The sequence below is a fragment of the Phragmites australis genome, chromosome 2, assembly GCF_958298935.1.
Source record: "Phragmites australis chromosome 2, lpPhrAust1.1, whole genome shotgun sequence".
NCBI classification, from domain to species: domain Eukaryota; kingdom Viridiplantae; phylum Streptophyta; class Magnoliopsida; order Poales; family Poaceae; genus Phragmites; species Phragmites australis.
Genome location: NC_084922.1, coordinates 49,229,556 through 49,246,259, shown reverse-complemented (window position 1 = coordinate 49,246,259; position 16,704 = coordinate 49,229,556).

Here is a 16,704-nt window from a genome sequence, read left to right as displayed (position 1 = left end):
AATCTGATGTAGTATCCCGTGGTCGTTGTGCGTCGTGTGCTTGTGGTCAGGTCTAGTCGCACCACTTGGGCCCTAGGTGGGCATAAGTACTCCCAGGGAGTGATCATTGACATAATCCGCTTTCGTGGTTGACTCAAGAAAACACATTCCGATGGGAGGTTAAACGTTCGGAGAGAGAGAGCGTGGGGGAGAGAAAAATCAATTGCCACTAGACATGTGGGAATTTCGGTTCTTCACGTGTGGACTTTCGAATTTCGAGTGGTTCGAATCCCATGAAGTTGAGATATCACAATGGCCCTTTAAATTGAAGTGCCAATGGTTCCCCATGAATCATTTCGTCGCTTCCCTTAGCCTCCAAGCTTTCGCGCTCAGAGCCCTTCATCTTTGTCTCGCTCTTGCCCCCACAACATCTTCCTCCATTGTGCGATGGCACGCATCAGCAGCGAGCCCGCCTTCCCCAAATCCAAGTGCGAAGCGACAAGGTTGTGTCAGATGCACGATGCCGCCCAACTCCCCCGTTGCCTATCCTCCAGGTACTGCGTCGGGGAGAGCATGCCCACTCCCCGCTAATGGGAGATCGTGATGTTCATCTCTTTTTTCTTATTTGATTTTGTGTCATCATTCTTTGAATTCTTCACCATTGTAATCTCCTTCTACGACATTTGTCACCTTCATCCCAACCTAATCTCCATTCTTATGCTGAGCATATTCACTCATTTGTGTGAGAACTTTGTCAGGGTGTGCCTTGACATTTTTCGGTTCTTCTACACTTGCCAATCGGTGGCTAGGCTGGACATCGAGAGCTACGGGTTCCACATCTATGATGGTGTCACGGACTCCTATATTGAGGTAGGCCTCAAGTCATCGCGATCGGGCTGGAGGAATGAGTGGTTCTATCTTGCGGTGAACAACTCCTTAGACAACCTCTCAGTGCCGAGTGCGCCGACGTAGATCATAGACAACTGAGAGAGATCGCCCATGATTACCCCGGAGCTACTGACCTTGTCCATGCGGGTCAACTCGCTCCGAGAGACTGGGCTGACAGGGTTGGACGTCATTTGTGACTTCATCAACCGTCAGTTGTGCACCCTGCAGAGGCGAGTATACCCGATGTTTCAGTATTCCGGGGCGGATGATGTCACACGGGAGATCTCCACAAGTAACACCACTGTCGTTTCCTTGGTGTCGCCTCTTTTGATGGGTGTGCGACTTCTCACAACTCCTAATTTTTCCATATCTTAATGACGATACCGTCAACTCGCAGATCCGAAGCCTGATGTCGGGTGCTCCAACGAAAGACGGTCCTCCGGCCGGTGCACTTTTGCTGTGTGATCTAACCCTGTCAAAGAGAGCATGGCTCAGAAGGGTAAGTTTGGCATTTCCAAAATCCCCCAGCCTTCTCATGAGTAGGATTTTCACGGTTGGCACCCTTGCAGGGTCTCCCTGTGGTTGACGTCCTGCGCCCGATCATCGATTAGGTGCAGGAGGTCTTCGATCAGGCCGCCTCAGGGAGAGAGGTTCACCGCGACCTCCATCCTGGTGCCTAGCAGAGCATGGCCTCGCCTGTCCCTAACCATCCGATCGCGCCCTCGACTCGTTTGGTAGCCCATAGTTGGCTGAGGGTGAGGCTGGCTGCTCCCCTGCGGGCTTGCACCACTCACAGGATCTTCGACCATGGTCAACGATTGACCGCGAGTAGTCTGGTCATCCCCAATAGGCTCAGGGCGAGGCTGGTCGCTCCATTACGTACCGACACCGCTCCCAGGACCTCCGCCCGGGGTCAACGGTTAAGCGCAAGCAGCCTGGTCACCCTAGTTGGCTCAGGGAGAGGTTGGTTGCTCCCATGTGGACTGACACTGCTCGTAAGACCTCCGCCCCATGACCTTGCTCGCAACCTATTTGGGGTGCCAACTATTGAGGGGTGATCCCTAACAGTGAATATAGGGTGTATCGAACGATGAGCATGTTGCTATGCGTTTCTAAGGGTCAAATCTAATGGGCTTAAGAATGTATGGATTGAATGAATTTATTACAGAATGTGTTTCGTATCTTTACAATCTAGGTCCTTCCCCTTTATAAACAAGGAAAAAATATGTACATACAAACGGACCGTGTCGAACTCTGTGACAGATATATACCTGACAAAGCCAACTACCCCTAGCTTATTATGGTGACAGATAGTTAGGCCTATCCCGCTCTGGTTGTTCGGCACGCCCTGCCCCATCCAACGAATGCCGTCACGCTCGCCTGCGAGGCCATCCCGTATTAAATCTACGGGACGAGTCACTACACAACGTGTGCTACCCATGACCTTGCTCTCTGAAAGGGAATGTCCGGGGAAGGAAAGCACTCGAGTGGATACCATTAAATGTGATTCAACTGGTTAGGGAGTACCTGCTCTACGACTAGTAGGGGCTGGTCGCAGGGTTTTGCTCTGCGACCAGGGAACTGGTCGCAGGAGCTCTGTCCTAGTCTTGAGGTGAGGCTATAGTTTTGAGGGTGTTTACGGTTGACACATGACAACATTGGGCCCGTCTGGTGAGACACCCCCTTACTTATTACACCGACAACTATATTTCTATTTTCTTCCTTTTATTACATTTTACGTCCAAAAGATTATTTGAATTGCAATGTTGATCTCTTAAATGCATACAAGGTGTAATGAATTGATACATAATTAAATTATATTGTGTTTTTTTTGTCTACTCTTGTCTTTATTTTTCAATAATAGTAGATGTGAGTAATAGAGAAGCAGATATAGGAATATTTTGGTTATTTTTCTCTAATGGTTGTGGTAGGTAATTTATAAACCTATATAGGACATTTTTTTTCTCTAATTAACGTGATAATTTTTAGGCCTTGAGAGCGAAGTAGGAGATTTTTTTATCAAATAATTAGTAATATAATAAATTTAAAAGGAAAGTCGCACGTTAAGGCTTTGCTCTTTGCTAAGCATAGGCCTTGAGAGGGAAGGAAGATGTTTTTAATCAATTAGTAATATAATAGATTAAAAGGGAAAGTCAAACTTTAAGGCTTGATGCTCTAGGCTAAGTGTCTTTTATCCCGTTGAGGAGCGAACCCACCTAGGCTCGAACCCGCATGTGCGAACGCTAAGCGCGATCTCTTTGAGGCACGTCCAAAACCCTAAGTAACTAATCCATATTCGATCCCTGTCGGTTGTCCCTAAAAGTTGCCCTTAGCATTCTATTGCTGAGGGTTTGAGCCTTTATTGTGAAAAAAGTGTCTTTTATCCAAGGTCGCTTTGTGCTGCGTGGGTTGCATGCTAATGCTTGCGTTTTAGCTGTTCAAGTTGATGCACGCCACGGAGGACCGAAGTGGATTGCACTGGTCTCACTTTTCCAAGACACTACAACAAACCCTGCACTTTCATGAACGACTTCTCCTACGTCTTCCCGGGTTTAACGCTCTGATGCGACGGCTTACAACGGAGCGGGATGAAGTCGATGACTCGCAATTGACTAGCTGGTCCATCATCACCGCCTGATTACTCTATGCAGCTGCAGGTTTCTAGGGCCGTCGATCCATTCTTTCTTGCTCTAGCTTGTTCAGGTGAAAGATATAACTCATGCTATGTTAATTTGGTTGTTTGCCTATAAGAAGCTAAGTTAAAATTTGGTTCTTATCTCTATGAAGCTAAGTTAAAATTTAGCCATATTTAATAAATTTAGCTTCTGTTTGGTTTAAAATCAGAATTTGGCTACGCCTCAAAAAATTTAGCCCCCAAATTTTCCTATAGCGAAGTTATGCAAAATTTTGACGTTCAAAATGATCACTCGATTTTTGGCCAGGCAAAATTTTTATTTAGTCTCAAACCAAATACTACTTGGTATGAGTAAATTTTGACCTCAATTTTCATAGGATCAAATTTTGACTTGGCTTTCTAGGGCGAGAACCAAATAGTTCGATCTGTTTTGCATACGCTTTTGTCAATGATTTGTTCCTGATAATGTGTTAAAAAATAATGGGTTACCTTAGTGGATCAAAGATCGAACATGAAGCGAGATACGCGATATACACAGGTTCAGGTTACCGGTTGGAGTAATACCCTACGTCACGTGTGTATGATTATGTGTATGTATTCACTTGAGTATAAATAATATAGGTAACATATTACAATGAGTAGATCGGATCTAGTCTAACATAAGGCTAAAGTCACTAAGTTTCTCCTACGCTAAGGTCTTGAGGTTTGCCTGCAGTTGTCGGGAGAAAAAAGAGAGTCTCCTCGGGGGGCTAGGTCCCCTCTTTATAGGGGTGATGTCGCCTCCTATCCACCCGTAATCGATAGAGAGCCATTTTTCTTGCCGTCTACGTAGATAGATCTATCATGAATACTTGTCTTCTCGAATTGGGTAAGCAATCGAGGTCTTCGTAGTATACACCTTCTGGATTTTGAGCGTATCAGGTACCGCAGATTCGGTTCTATAATATCTAGAATTGTTAAGTATGCGCACGGTATATCCCATCTGTATATGGTATACTCCTTATATATATATATATATATATATATATATATATATATATATATATATATATATATATATATATATATATATATATATAGTTAGATATTCGACAATAGCCCCTTAACTCTACTTAGTAAGGAGAATTTCTGCAAGCGCCTACTCGAGTATCAGCAAGTCCAAGCCTGGTCGAGTAAGGTAGATCGAACTCATAGTCAAAAGAATAGAATAAGAAGAGGCTCTATTTCGAGTATCGAGTGGAAACACTTTTGGGTCGAGCGCCTTGCTGTTATCCGCACTCGAGACTCAATAAAGGGCCAGTAATATCAACTTCTCAATATCTGTCTTTAAGTAGAGTTAAAAAGATCTTCAAAATTTGAAACATTAGGTATAGACGCATTAAATACAATTAGATGGGCGTGCAGGGATTCGCACGACCCCATAATCCCGCCTTTCATGTCGATCAAGGTGCCACAAAAACTAAAGTGGTTGCCAAAAAGATGATAAGTTTTAGGCTATTTACATGTACTAGCAAGAACTGTATCAGTCATTACTTGCTCTCATCACTAGTCTCTTCGCACAAACCACACTTTCTCTTTGTCGAAACACACGCTGCCGCTGTAGAAATTTAGATCTATGGATTCCGGTTCTCCTTCAAAGACCTCTACTCCTTTTTCACCAGAGAAGCAGTCCAACGTGGACACCACCAGCGCCTCACCCAAGCCGCTAGACGAGACGAGGCTCCTAATTGAGACATGGACAATCTTGTCGATGCAAAAATCAAGGCTGAAAGAGCTTGAGGTTGAAGGAATGGTACCTCCCCTCGATGTGGTCGAATGGAGGCCTGCATCTGGTGAGGAGTTCCCAACTTGTAAATTTGAACATGAGTTTGTGGTTTTTGAATTATTTTTCCATTGTGGATTCAACATTCCTCCTTCTAAGTTTTTCCTCCATGTACTTGATTGGTACCAAATTGAACTTCACCACTTAAACCCGACTTTTGATGGTTACTTTCTTCGTCATTGAACAAATAACTGGGGTTGGTTGTGTCGAAGAAGTGACTTGGGAGTCAGATGAAGCCAAGGCATCTGCAACCGGTAAAGAATTAACCAACAATATTTTTCCTTGGCTTATCGAGTGAATCCCTAAAAAGGATAACCAATTAAAGGGCGCTGACTCGGTAGGAGTTACCCTTTTGGTCGAGTCATCGGACGTAGCAGTCTCTCGAGGTGGTGATCACAAGGATGCACCAGATGTCCCTTGAGAAAGGCGACCCATGCGAATCTGGTGTCAATAGGCATATGCTCGATAACATAAAACTATCGACTACTGGAAGATTTAATTTTAGTATCAGAGGACTTCTTCGGTTGAGTTTGAGGGGCTTCGAATCATGCAGCGGATCGAAGGACGAGGATGATATCTTTGATTGAAGGGACCCTTCGACCCCTTGATCAGCTGGTACTTTCCCCTTATCACCAGAACCAATGGGGGTAGTGATGTCAGGATCAAATACCTCGTTCATAATGATACGCTCTTGACGAAAAACTGGAACCTGGGGCCGGAGAAAAAAATTACATGAAGTAAACCACAATTAGTCTTGCCTTCTTACTTAAGAAATTCCCACCTCCAGTCGAGGATTCGCAAGGGAGTATAGCATAATGTGGCATTCTAGTGCTTCATCAGAGAAGAGCTTGTTTACCCAAACAATAATGTATTGCGAAGATAGAGCTGAAACAGAAAAGAAAAGTCATTCGAAAAAGCTCAACTGCAATAACAAAAGCAGCAAAGTGCAAAATAAGTCTTACATCCGGCTGTGTCCTTGGAGCTATGTTTGTCTCCACTAAACTCCCAGGCCAGGTGCTCCCGTGCTTTCAAGGGGCCCAACCTTCGACTGATGAAGTCTTTGGCCACATGCTACATGGTTAAGCCATATTGTCTTAGCATGCTGAATTTATTGGCACAGTAGGAAGTATGGTTGGATTCGTTGTGTTTCTTCGTCCAAGATGAAATCTGGTAGGGGAGGAGGCCTCTATAGACTAATGGAGAATAGACTAGATTGGGGTTAGAGACATAAAACCAATGTTTTTTCCATTCTCTCGACCAGGAGGAGATCAGGGGGTCCGGGATATAGGAATTCTTCATTCTTCTCAATTGGAAACCACATCCTCTGATACACTTATCCTTCTTAATCCAGGCCACGAGTGCTCAATCAACTGCCGCCAAGAATGACTACGCTGACTGCCAGATGGAGCTTAAAGCCAGCCATGAAAGAATCAAATGTAAGTCCACCCCAGATCACATGTATGTGATTCAATTATCGGGTGACTAACGAAAGTTATTTTTCTGCTTGCTTCCTCAGTCCTCGAGTCCTCCTATAACAGCAAGGAAGCCCTTCTTTTTGACGCAATGAAAACCATCGATGGCAATTCCAAGTATCAGGAAAAACTCAAGAACTATGCAAGGGCTGCGAGAGCCGAACGGAAGGCCATGGCAACTGAGCGGGATGTTGCTATCGCTGAGCTAGATGCTATTGCTGTTGAACAGGACACTACGGTCTCAACACTCCAAGAGTTGAAGGAACAAACGCTCGACCGCATGACTCAATCAACTTCCATAAGCGTCGTTACGTTGCTTGGTATCCTCAAGAGTTATAATCCTGCACTCGATACTTCAGTAGTGACAGTGGGGTTTAACTGTACCATTGAAGAAGCATCAAAACTTGTTCTTAGCATCAAGCTTGCAGTCCCTGCCTTTGTTGAGTCACTAGGGCTCAGCCTGCTTGATGATGACAGTGAGAGGAGTCCATCGAGCTGATGATCTATTTAGCTCGAAACGCTTGCAACTTGGTTTATGATCTGGGAATGTATGTAACAGTACTATCAGTTTGCTTGTCTAACATGCTACTGCCTGCTATTCCCTTGCTGAAAAATAGAGTTAATCATTAGTAGATGCAATAACTGATAAGTATATGCTATAACCATTCTAAACACTAAATGATTGTGTGTCCATTAATATCTGAAAACTCAATTAGACAAATTATTAGATGCATGGCTCTCGAGTGACCACTCGAAATAACCACAACAATAAGGAAAAGACTTAGTGTAAAATTAGAAACATAAAATATGATGGTCTTTTGTAAACTTTCACTAACTTGCATGCTTAACTAGCGTGCGGCCATGAACTTGACAGAAAACACATATGGGATTGATTAGAACTTCAGAACGTTTTTCAGCCGCTAGGCGTAAGATGTCTGACAATCTCTTGTGTCGTTATGCTTTATTAGATGCAGTTGTCTGTTATCAACCTAACATATGTCTCTACTAGCTCTTATCCAAAGCAGTCGATGCACAGCCAGATAAACTTCTACAAAAGGCATATATAAAATTTACAAAAAGTATTGTATTATTATGTAGCCTCCGACTCTATGGTGAAGGAGAAGATTGCTCAATCTAAGAGTAGAAAGGAACATACCTGTGTTATTGAAAGTGTATAGTGTTGTAGCCATCGACTATATACTCTGTGTTATTGAAAGTGTATAGTATTGTAGCCCTCAACTATCTACTTGATGACTGGATTGAGTAAAGAGTAAAGTTGTAGTATCGAAAGTATGCAATGTAACATATGACTCTCTATTTGATGTGATAATCAAGGTAGATAGTAGAGCATATGCACCGAAATATACTTGATGTGGCCCCCGTCCCTACTCTCCATGACTTAATTCGAGTAGAAAGTGGAGCATAAGTACCGACATTATACGATGTAGCTTCCGGCTCTTAGGTTGGTATGATAACCAAAAAACATAAAGTGAAGCAAGAAACACTAAAAAAGTATGATGTAGCCCACTGTAGCAAAAATGGTCATATTAGGTCATGATTGTGATTTTAGTGATTAATGATAATATAATCATTGGGACTAATATATTTGTCAAGAATATATATTAGTAGATCTCATGGATGCAATATATCAGGAAGCCACCATAGCCGGGACAAAGTTTGGTTGAATTGGAGAAATCCTAGAAAAAATGTACTCACGAATGGTTCGGTGTTGTATGCACCAGAGCTTTATGTCAGAGGCAGTTTTAACTTACCGAATGGTTTAATGTCAAATGGGTAGAAGCAGCAGAGTATTGTTGAGAAATGAGATAATGTAGATGGCTTCACCGGATGGTCCGATCATAATCGGAGGATCACGCCAAACTAATTCTTGCAAAGAAGAATCCAAGCACGAAAGAATGCAAATCAACTCACTGGAATGTTTGATGCATGTGTTTTACACACCAGATACTTCACACTAGAGTATTTCTTGCAGAAGCGTTTCCAAGAGTTGAAGATTGAACAATATCTCACCAGATGGTCTGATGATAGGAGTTGTGTACATTGGAGGCTTACACTGGAGCAATTTACACAGAGAGGTTGCAGTGGCTCAGATGACTCAAATGTACTTACTGTATAGTCTTGTGATGGAGATGATGTATATACTAGAGTGTCTGGTGTTTAGGATGACTTTGAATGGAATCCAATGGCTAGTTTCTAATGGTGTACTCACCGTATTGTCCGGTGATTGTACTACTGTTGTTACCGGATAATCCGGTGTTAACAGCTTTTCGGAGTCGTTAGGTTAATGGCTAGTTGGCGAGTTTGAGGCTATAAATACCTCTTCACTCGGTTATTTGAAGATGCTGGAGTCTAGAGAAATGCAGAGACACTTGAGAAGATATCTAAGCCACTTATGTGCTTAAAGTGATTATCCAAGATGATTAAGTACAAGATTAGAGAGTATTTAATACTTATAGGTCTAGAGTAAGTTGTAGCTAAGTGCTACAGCTTGAAGAAGGGATCAATGAGTGATCTTAGCTTGTACCAAGTGGTTCGTCGGCGCCTTGGAGTCTTCGTGACTCGCCAGCAACTTGAGCCAGAGTTGCTTAAACTTGTTGACCCTCTGACCTGGTGTGGAGTGACGACAAGACACGTGTATGGGGATGCAGAGACCCTTGCCTTGGTGGCTCAAGCTCCAAAGTGATCACGACGGCAAACGACCAGAAGAGAGGCTAGTGGCGAGACCTTACTTTGGTGGCTTGCTGGGCCATTTGGCTTGAGGCCTTGCTTTAGTGGTTTGGTGACTCAAGAGTTATGACCAGGTGCCGACCGGGAGCATATCTTTGGCAGAGCTTTAACATAGACTAGGGGTAACATTCATGCCATCGATAATATGAGATAAAAATTTCTTGTGCCGAATTTGCTCTATCTACCTTATTTACACTTTCATATTTACATTCTTGCAATTTACCTTCCTAGATAGCTTGCAATCGTTTTTGAGCGGTAGAGTAGACACACTAGATAAACCTAGAGCACATTTAGATAGAAATTAAGATAGATTTATCTTGTGAATTTTTTTGTAGCCGGTTAGGTTTCTAAGTGTCCTAATTCACCATTCATCTTAGGATGTCACTGATCCTCACACCTTGACTCTCCACTTGATAGCTGGATCGAGTGGAGAGTAGAGCATAACCGTCGACTTTAGTTTCTCGACCATTTACTCAATGACTCCAGCACCCGAGCGGGTGGTTGAGATTAAGTTATGGTCATCGAGTGTATTCGAACAGTCGGGTGGGTAAGCATTAAAAACCCACTTCTGCCCATGCTCGTTTTCATCGTAGCCTTTGAATTGATATGCAATAATGACCGTGCACCCCTCTTTGCAGAGATTGGACAAGTCACAACGTCTCAGCGACGCCTTGACTTCTGCTAGACATGCCTAAAAGTGCATATAGCCCTTATATGTGATTTTGGTAATTATTGATAATACCTATAGACTAACAATATTATTAAGTTTATTAGTAAGTTGTTCCATAGGTGATGCATGGGGGAGACATATGCATCAAGATGAATGAGCTCTTAGTGATGCTCATAAGAAGAGAGAAAAACTCATATAAGATCGGCGATAAGCGTGAATACTAAGTTACTTTTGGATATTAAGTAACTAAAGGAATGTTATTGTTAATAGAGTTTTATGGACTAACCTGTGTGATTTCTGCTTAAGAGTGAGTTGGAGTTAGAATACATAAGAATGCATAAGTTGAATTGAAATCCAATATGCCAAGAGTGAAGAACAAGATTGGACTCCATATATGATAAAGTGAATTTATTAAAGATATCAGATACAAAATAGTTTTCTATGGCAAGACGGTATAGGGCAAGTAAGACTCGGCTGCAATGGACCATCCGGTGGTGAAGGGTAAGCAAATAGTTTGGTGCCGAAGTACCAAGGTGATGGTGAATAGCAAGTCAAGGGTTTGCGCCAATACCATACGAGGCCATGGGAAGTATCAATCACATGAAGAATTAAGAAGAAATTGAGTTAATACAATATAGAAGTTGGCAAACCTTAAGGTTTGAAAGAAACAAGCGGTACTTGAAGCTATTCAAATGCTCAAATTGGTACAAATGAGTTTTAAATTTGAATTTAAGTATATGTATGCCACACTATTAGAGGGATGCAACATGAGCTATTTATCGTGTCTCAGTGCTCAAGAATTTCTAATCAACCTAAAGTGAGAGTTCTCTATAAAATCTGGTGCGAAAAGTGTGGAAGTGTCCAAATTGGGTTTAGAAGTATTCCTAGTTTGATCAAATGTGTTTAGGGTCATGAATTCAGTTTAAATGTGTAGTCCTCTAAATAAGCTTTTCGTAGAGTCCATAATCGTCGAAAGCGGACTTTAGGATCAAAAGTTATCGCCATTTTCAGATGGTTAGTTGTGCTGAACTCGAACACTCCAGGCGGATCCGGATATTTCGGGTTGGCCTCTGGGTTTAGCTCCAAGCCTAGAGGTCTATTAGGGCCTAAGTTTGTCTCTGAGTTCTGGTAGTTGTCCGAACCCTCCGAGTTGTATTCCGACCAGGGTTCTCGGTTACACGTTCAAGTGCCAACCCGTATAATCCGGGTTGATCCGGATACTCTGGTCAGTACAAAAAGATGTGTAATGGCTAGTTTTTGGGGGAAGGGTAAAATAACCCCTCACCCCCACCCTTGTTTGCAGCTGCTTGGGCACGAAAGAAAAATATTTTAGAGCCAAAAGAACTCCTCTCCACTCCATTTTTGTGTGAGATTTAAGAAGAAAAATGAGTTGGGTTAAGAGATTACAAGATTGAGTGCAGGTGAGCTAAACTCTCATCTAGAGCAGTTGAGTTCATCAGCAAGAAGTTCATCATCGTGTTTGTTACTTTTGGAGCTTTGAGCTCCTAGGCGGCTAGACGTTGTCGGCGAGTACCCAAGGTTATGGTGTGTCGCGGGAAGTTTGTGAAGACTTCGATTTCACCTTCAGAAGGGAAGAAATCAAGAGTGGAAACCTAAGCTCAAGTGTGGCCGAGCTTGGAGACAAAAAAGGATTGAGAGAGGCCCAGCTCAAGTGTGACCGAGTCTCTCAACGGAGACGTAGGAACCTCTAAAGAAGGTATCCGAACTTCAGAAAACAAATCTTGTGTCTCCTCTCTTGCTTTTCTTGTTCTTGAGTTCGTGCTTAATATTTGTGCATATTGTTCGATCTACTTGCTCGTGTGAAATTGATTGTAGGTTCTCCGTGAATCTACTGAGAATCATCACTTGGAACACACGACTTCATTTGATTTGAGCTAGAACTCTTTAAGCATACTTTAATTTCAGTTTCAAACTCATTCTTTGCAGAACTTGTAAGTTCCGGCTTTAACCAGAAAACTTCGGATACTGTACAATCAGATCTGAACCCGGAGTATCCGATGAACAATGTTTTCTGGATTTTCAATTAGAGTTTTCTTGAATATCTTTTGCTAGTTTTGAATAATCTTTGTCACCCTAGGATTGTAACTTTTACACTTTTAGGGTGATTGTGCACTAGTTGAGGCTAGCATATTTAGAAAAATCCATTAGTCTATTTAGCGTTGTAAGTTTAGCCCAACGTTAGAAGGGGACAAATTTTTGTAAAAATGTCTATTTACCCTCCTTTAGGCGACATAATTGTCCTTTCATTGCTACGCGAGTGAAGCGGCTTCGCTCTCATGCCCAACAATATCGGATCTTGACAGCTTCGCTTGTACAGTGCACAATAAAACTTGTAGAGCTTGAAGCGGCTTCGCTCTCATGCCCAACGATATTAGATCATTTCCATGACTATAAATAGAGAGAAAACTGAGGTCATTGGTTTTTTACCCCGTCTCCTTCATTTCTCCCTACACGCCCAATAAAACTCGTAGAGCTTAAAGCCATGGCCTCCACTCCACCTTCGTCTCCCAAGCCTGGTCCAGAAAGTGAAGAGATATGATTTCTCACCCCAAGGCCCCTCGTCATGGTTCCTCCAAGAGCCATCATTGTTTCTTTCGACGAGGATGAATCGATTGAAAGGCCTAAGAGGAGAAAGAACAAAATGTTCATTGGAGGTCGTCAACCCTTCATTCGCCACCTTCGACGTTTCCTTGACACCGACGTCACAGAACGATCGACGCAGGAGTCAGCGACATGAGACGTACAGGAGGGAGATGAAGATGGTGGTGATTTTGATGAGATCATCGACGAGGTCATCGACAAGATCTTCGGCGATGGAGCCTTCAATCCTCCGGTGGTAAAGAAAGTGTGGTCATCTTCTCTGTCAACAACCGCTAGATCACCTTCGCACTCTACGGAGGGTCACTCGGCATCATCAGCGCCGGTCAGCAGCTTCATTAGGGTCTTCGCCTTGGCCACTCTCCCTGGCCCTTACGTTGGCTGGCATCTGATACCTGGCGTGCTCAGCTACTGTCTAAGGGATGAGTATATAAGGTTCTTCGACTCGTTTAAGGGGGAGTATGGCCTTCACTTTTCTATGAATGAAACTTACGGAATTGGTTGATATTCCATGAGTGCTCAAGTATCTCACCGTTTGAAGTAGATAGCTGCACTAATCCAAGTCAGGTAACTTCGACCGCTATATAGGGTCCTTCCTACTAGGTGATAACTTATAAAGCTGAGCCTGTTTCTGCACCTTTCATAGAATAAGATCTCCAACAACGAGTTTCCTAGGCTGAATCTTTTGACTATAATACATACACAACGCTTGTTGATACTGAGCCGCTCGAATAGATGCTCGATCAAGATACTCCTCGAGTAAATTGATGTCATCCGCACGTAGCTTTTGCCCTTTCTCCGAATAACTTTCCACTCGCAGTGATCCGAACCGCAACTTAGTCCGGAGAACTACCTCTGCTCCATAGACTAAGAAGAATGGAGTTTCACTAGTGAACATATTAGTCGAAGTACGAACGACCCATAGTTCCGAGGAAAGTTCTTTCACCCAACGTTTCGAGTAAGCCTTTAGCCTGTTGAAGATCCGAGTTTTGATTCCCTATATTGACGTCCAAAATGATCACCTCGATTTTTGGCCAGCCAAAATTTTTATTTGGTCTCAAACCAAACACTACTTGGTATGATTAAATTTTGACATGACCCCAATTTTAATATGGTCAAATTTTGACTTGGCTTTCTAGGGCGAGAACCAAATAGCCCGATCTGCTTTGAATAAATATGACGTATTTTGCACACGCCTTTGTCGAGAATTTATTTTTGACAATGTATCAAAAAATAATAGGGTTACCTTCATGGATCAAAGATTTAACATGAAGCGAGACACACGCGATATATATAGGTTTGGACCTCTTGTTCGAGTTATACCCTACGTCCTATATGGATGATTATGTTTATATATTCACTCGAGTACAGATAATGTGGCTAATCTATTATAAGAAGTAGATCAGATCTAGTCTAACCTAGGGCTAAAGTCGCCAAGTTTCTCCTACTCTAAGGTCTTGAGACCTACCTCCAGTAGTCGGGAGAAAAAGAGAGTCTCCCCTAGGGGGTCTGGGTCCCCGTCTTATATAACAGTGATGTACTGCCTCCTATTTAATGATGGCAATCGGGTGTGGCGGGTATGAGTACTACTTCCTCATACCTATACCCACGAATTTTTGTTTGCCTATGGGCATACCCGCGAATGCCCGCAGGTGAAGAACAAAGAACAAACCCGTCGTCCACGAGTATCGTCATCCACAGGCATACTCGATTACCCGCCATGAACTATACAACCATATCTCACATGAATTGTACAACCATCAACCCAAAATCCAAATGAACATATGAACTATACAGGCATACAACCACCAACCCAAAATCCAACTCTAAATATGCAAGTGATGAAATTTAGCATGCATAAAATAAAAGACTTCAGCTCATTTGAAGGAACAAAGCAACTCTAATTTCCTCATTGGTGCCCATCGGTGAACATGTGAACAAGAACTAAATAATTAATTCCAACTGAACATAAACCCAAATAAATATGTGAACAAGGTATAACAACAACACTGAAATGTGTCAATAACAAGTTATAGCAACACTGAAATTCAGATTTTAGAAACAACAATATATAGCAAGAAAGAAAGTACTGAAGTCTGAAATAGACGATTCTGAGTAGCAAACATGACAAGGTTCTGAAATTCAATAAGTAGCGAAGTAGTAATGGTTCCAACAAACTTGGTGTGAGGTGATTACGATGTTCACTTAGAAATCTTCCACTAGTGCTAAATGCATATTCAGAAGCTACAATTGTGATTGGAATTGCAAAAATGTCACGAGCTATTATCCGCAATGTAGGATATCGAGTACCAGCCACTTTCCACCAACCAAGTATATCAAAGTCCTCATCGGTGCAAGGGAGATTTTCTTCCTTCAAGTAGCGGTCCAACTCATTTTTGGCCTTCACTAAATGAGTAGTTTTATTATTGACGGCTAGAGTTTTGAATATAGCATTCACTGCCTTAGCCTCAACTGAAGACTTGGGAGGTGCAGAAGATGATGTGTCCACCACCTCTTCATCTCTTGCCGGTCTACACTCATTAAGTAGTTCACACAATAATTCATGGCTCTTATTAACATAATACTCAGTATTTTCTTCCAAACAAAGCAATATAACAAGCATGCAAGGATGTCAATTTACGAGTTGGATCAAGAATAACAGAAATAGCCATCAAAGTGTGAATATCAGACCACTTATCAAACTTTTCTATCATGGCAGTTAATATTTCTTCAATTATTAGAATACCACATACTTGCCACTCATGCATACTCATCTTGATTTCACAAACTTAGGGAAGATGATGTTACCTATCATATATTTCGTTCCAGAAAATAAATCAGTGAGGTCACTAAAAAGAGCTAATCTATCACAAACCGCTGCTGCAAAATTACATTCTTCATCAGTTACAGGAGAATTAAAATGCCTACCAAGTTGTTTGACTTGATTAAATACCTTCCTACAGGGTATAGCAACACTAAGCGTGTCATATGTTGAGTTCCATCTAGTTTTGTAGTCAAGATGTAACTTCTTTTTCAATTCAAATCTTTTGGGACAAAGTTGTTTTCTGAAACATTTCATACATTTTTGGTGTAGCAACACAATAAGCAACACTCTCCCGTATCTTGTTAACAGCAGTACCAATCATCTCCAGACCATCTTTAACAACTAAAGTTAGAATATGCGCACAACATCGCATATGTAGCACCTTCCCTTCCAACATCAGATTAGACTCTTTGGAACCATAGCATCATTTGTAGTGCAGTTATCCAAAATTACAGTAGACGGCCTGTAATCAAGATTCCAACTTTGAAAGCATTTATAGAGAGATTCACATGTTACATTTGATATATGAGGGCATGGTACGTAAAGAAATCTACATAAAAAGAAATGATTTCAGCAAGACACAAAATGAAATAATTTCAGCAAGATATAAATAAATGATTTCAGTTCAAAAGGAACTAATTTTAGAAAGACATATAAATAATTTCACCTCAAAATACAACTTCTAAGCATCCAATACTCATCAATAAAATGCCCGGTGACTGCCATGTATCCCCTCTTTGGTTATCCGGTGTCCAAAGATTAGTAGTAACAGCTACATGATAATTTGTCCTTTGCAAATAACTGATAGCTTTCTTTCTCTGTGACTCGTAATGATCCAAGATATCCTTTCTAACGGTGTTACGGGTTCCAATCTTAAAGAGGGGCTACAATGCACTAACAAAGCTACGAAACCCAACATGATCAACAATGGACACCGGATACTCATGTAATATAATCATAGAATATAGTGCTTTCTGAGCTACCTCTTGATCAAAGACATAGTTCTCTATAGCAACCAAACCATTTTCACTGACCCAAATCTCAAAC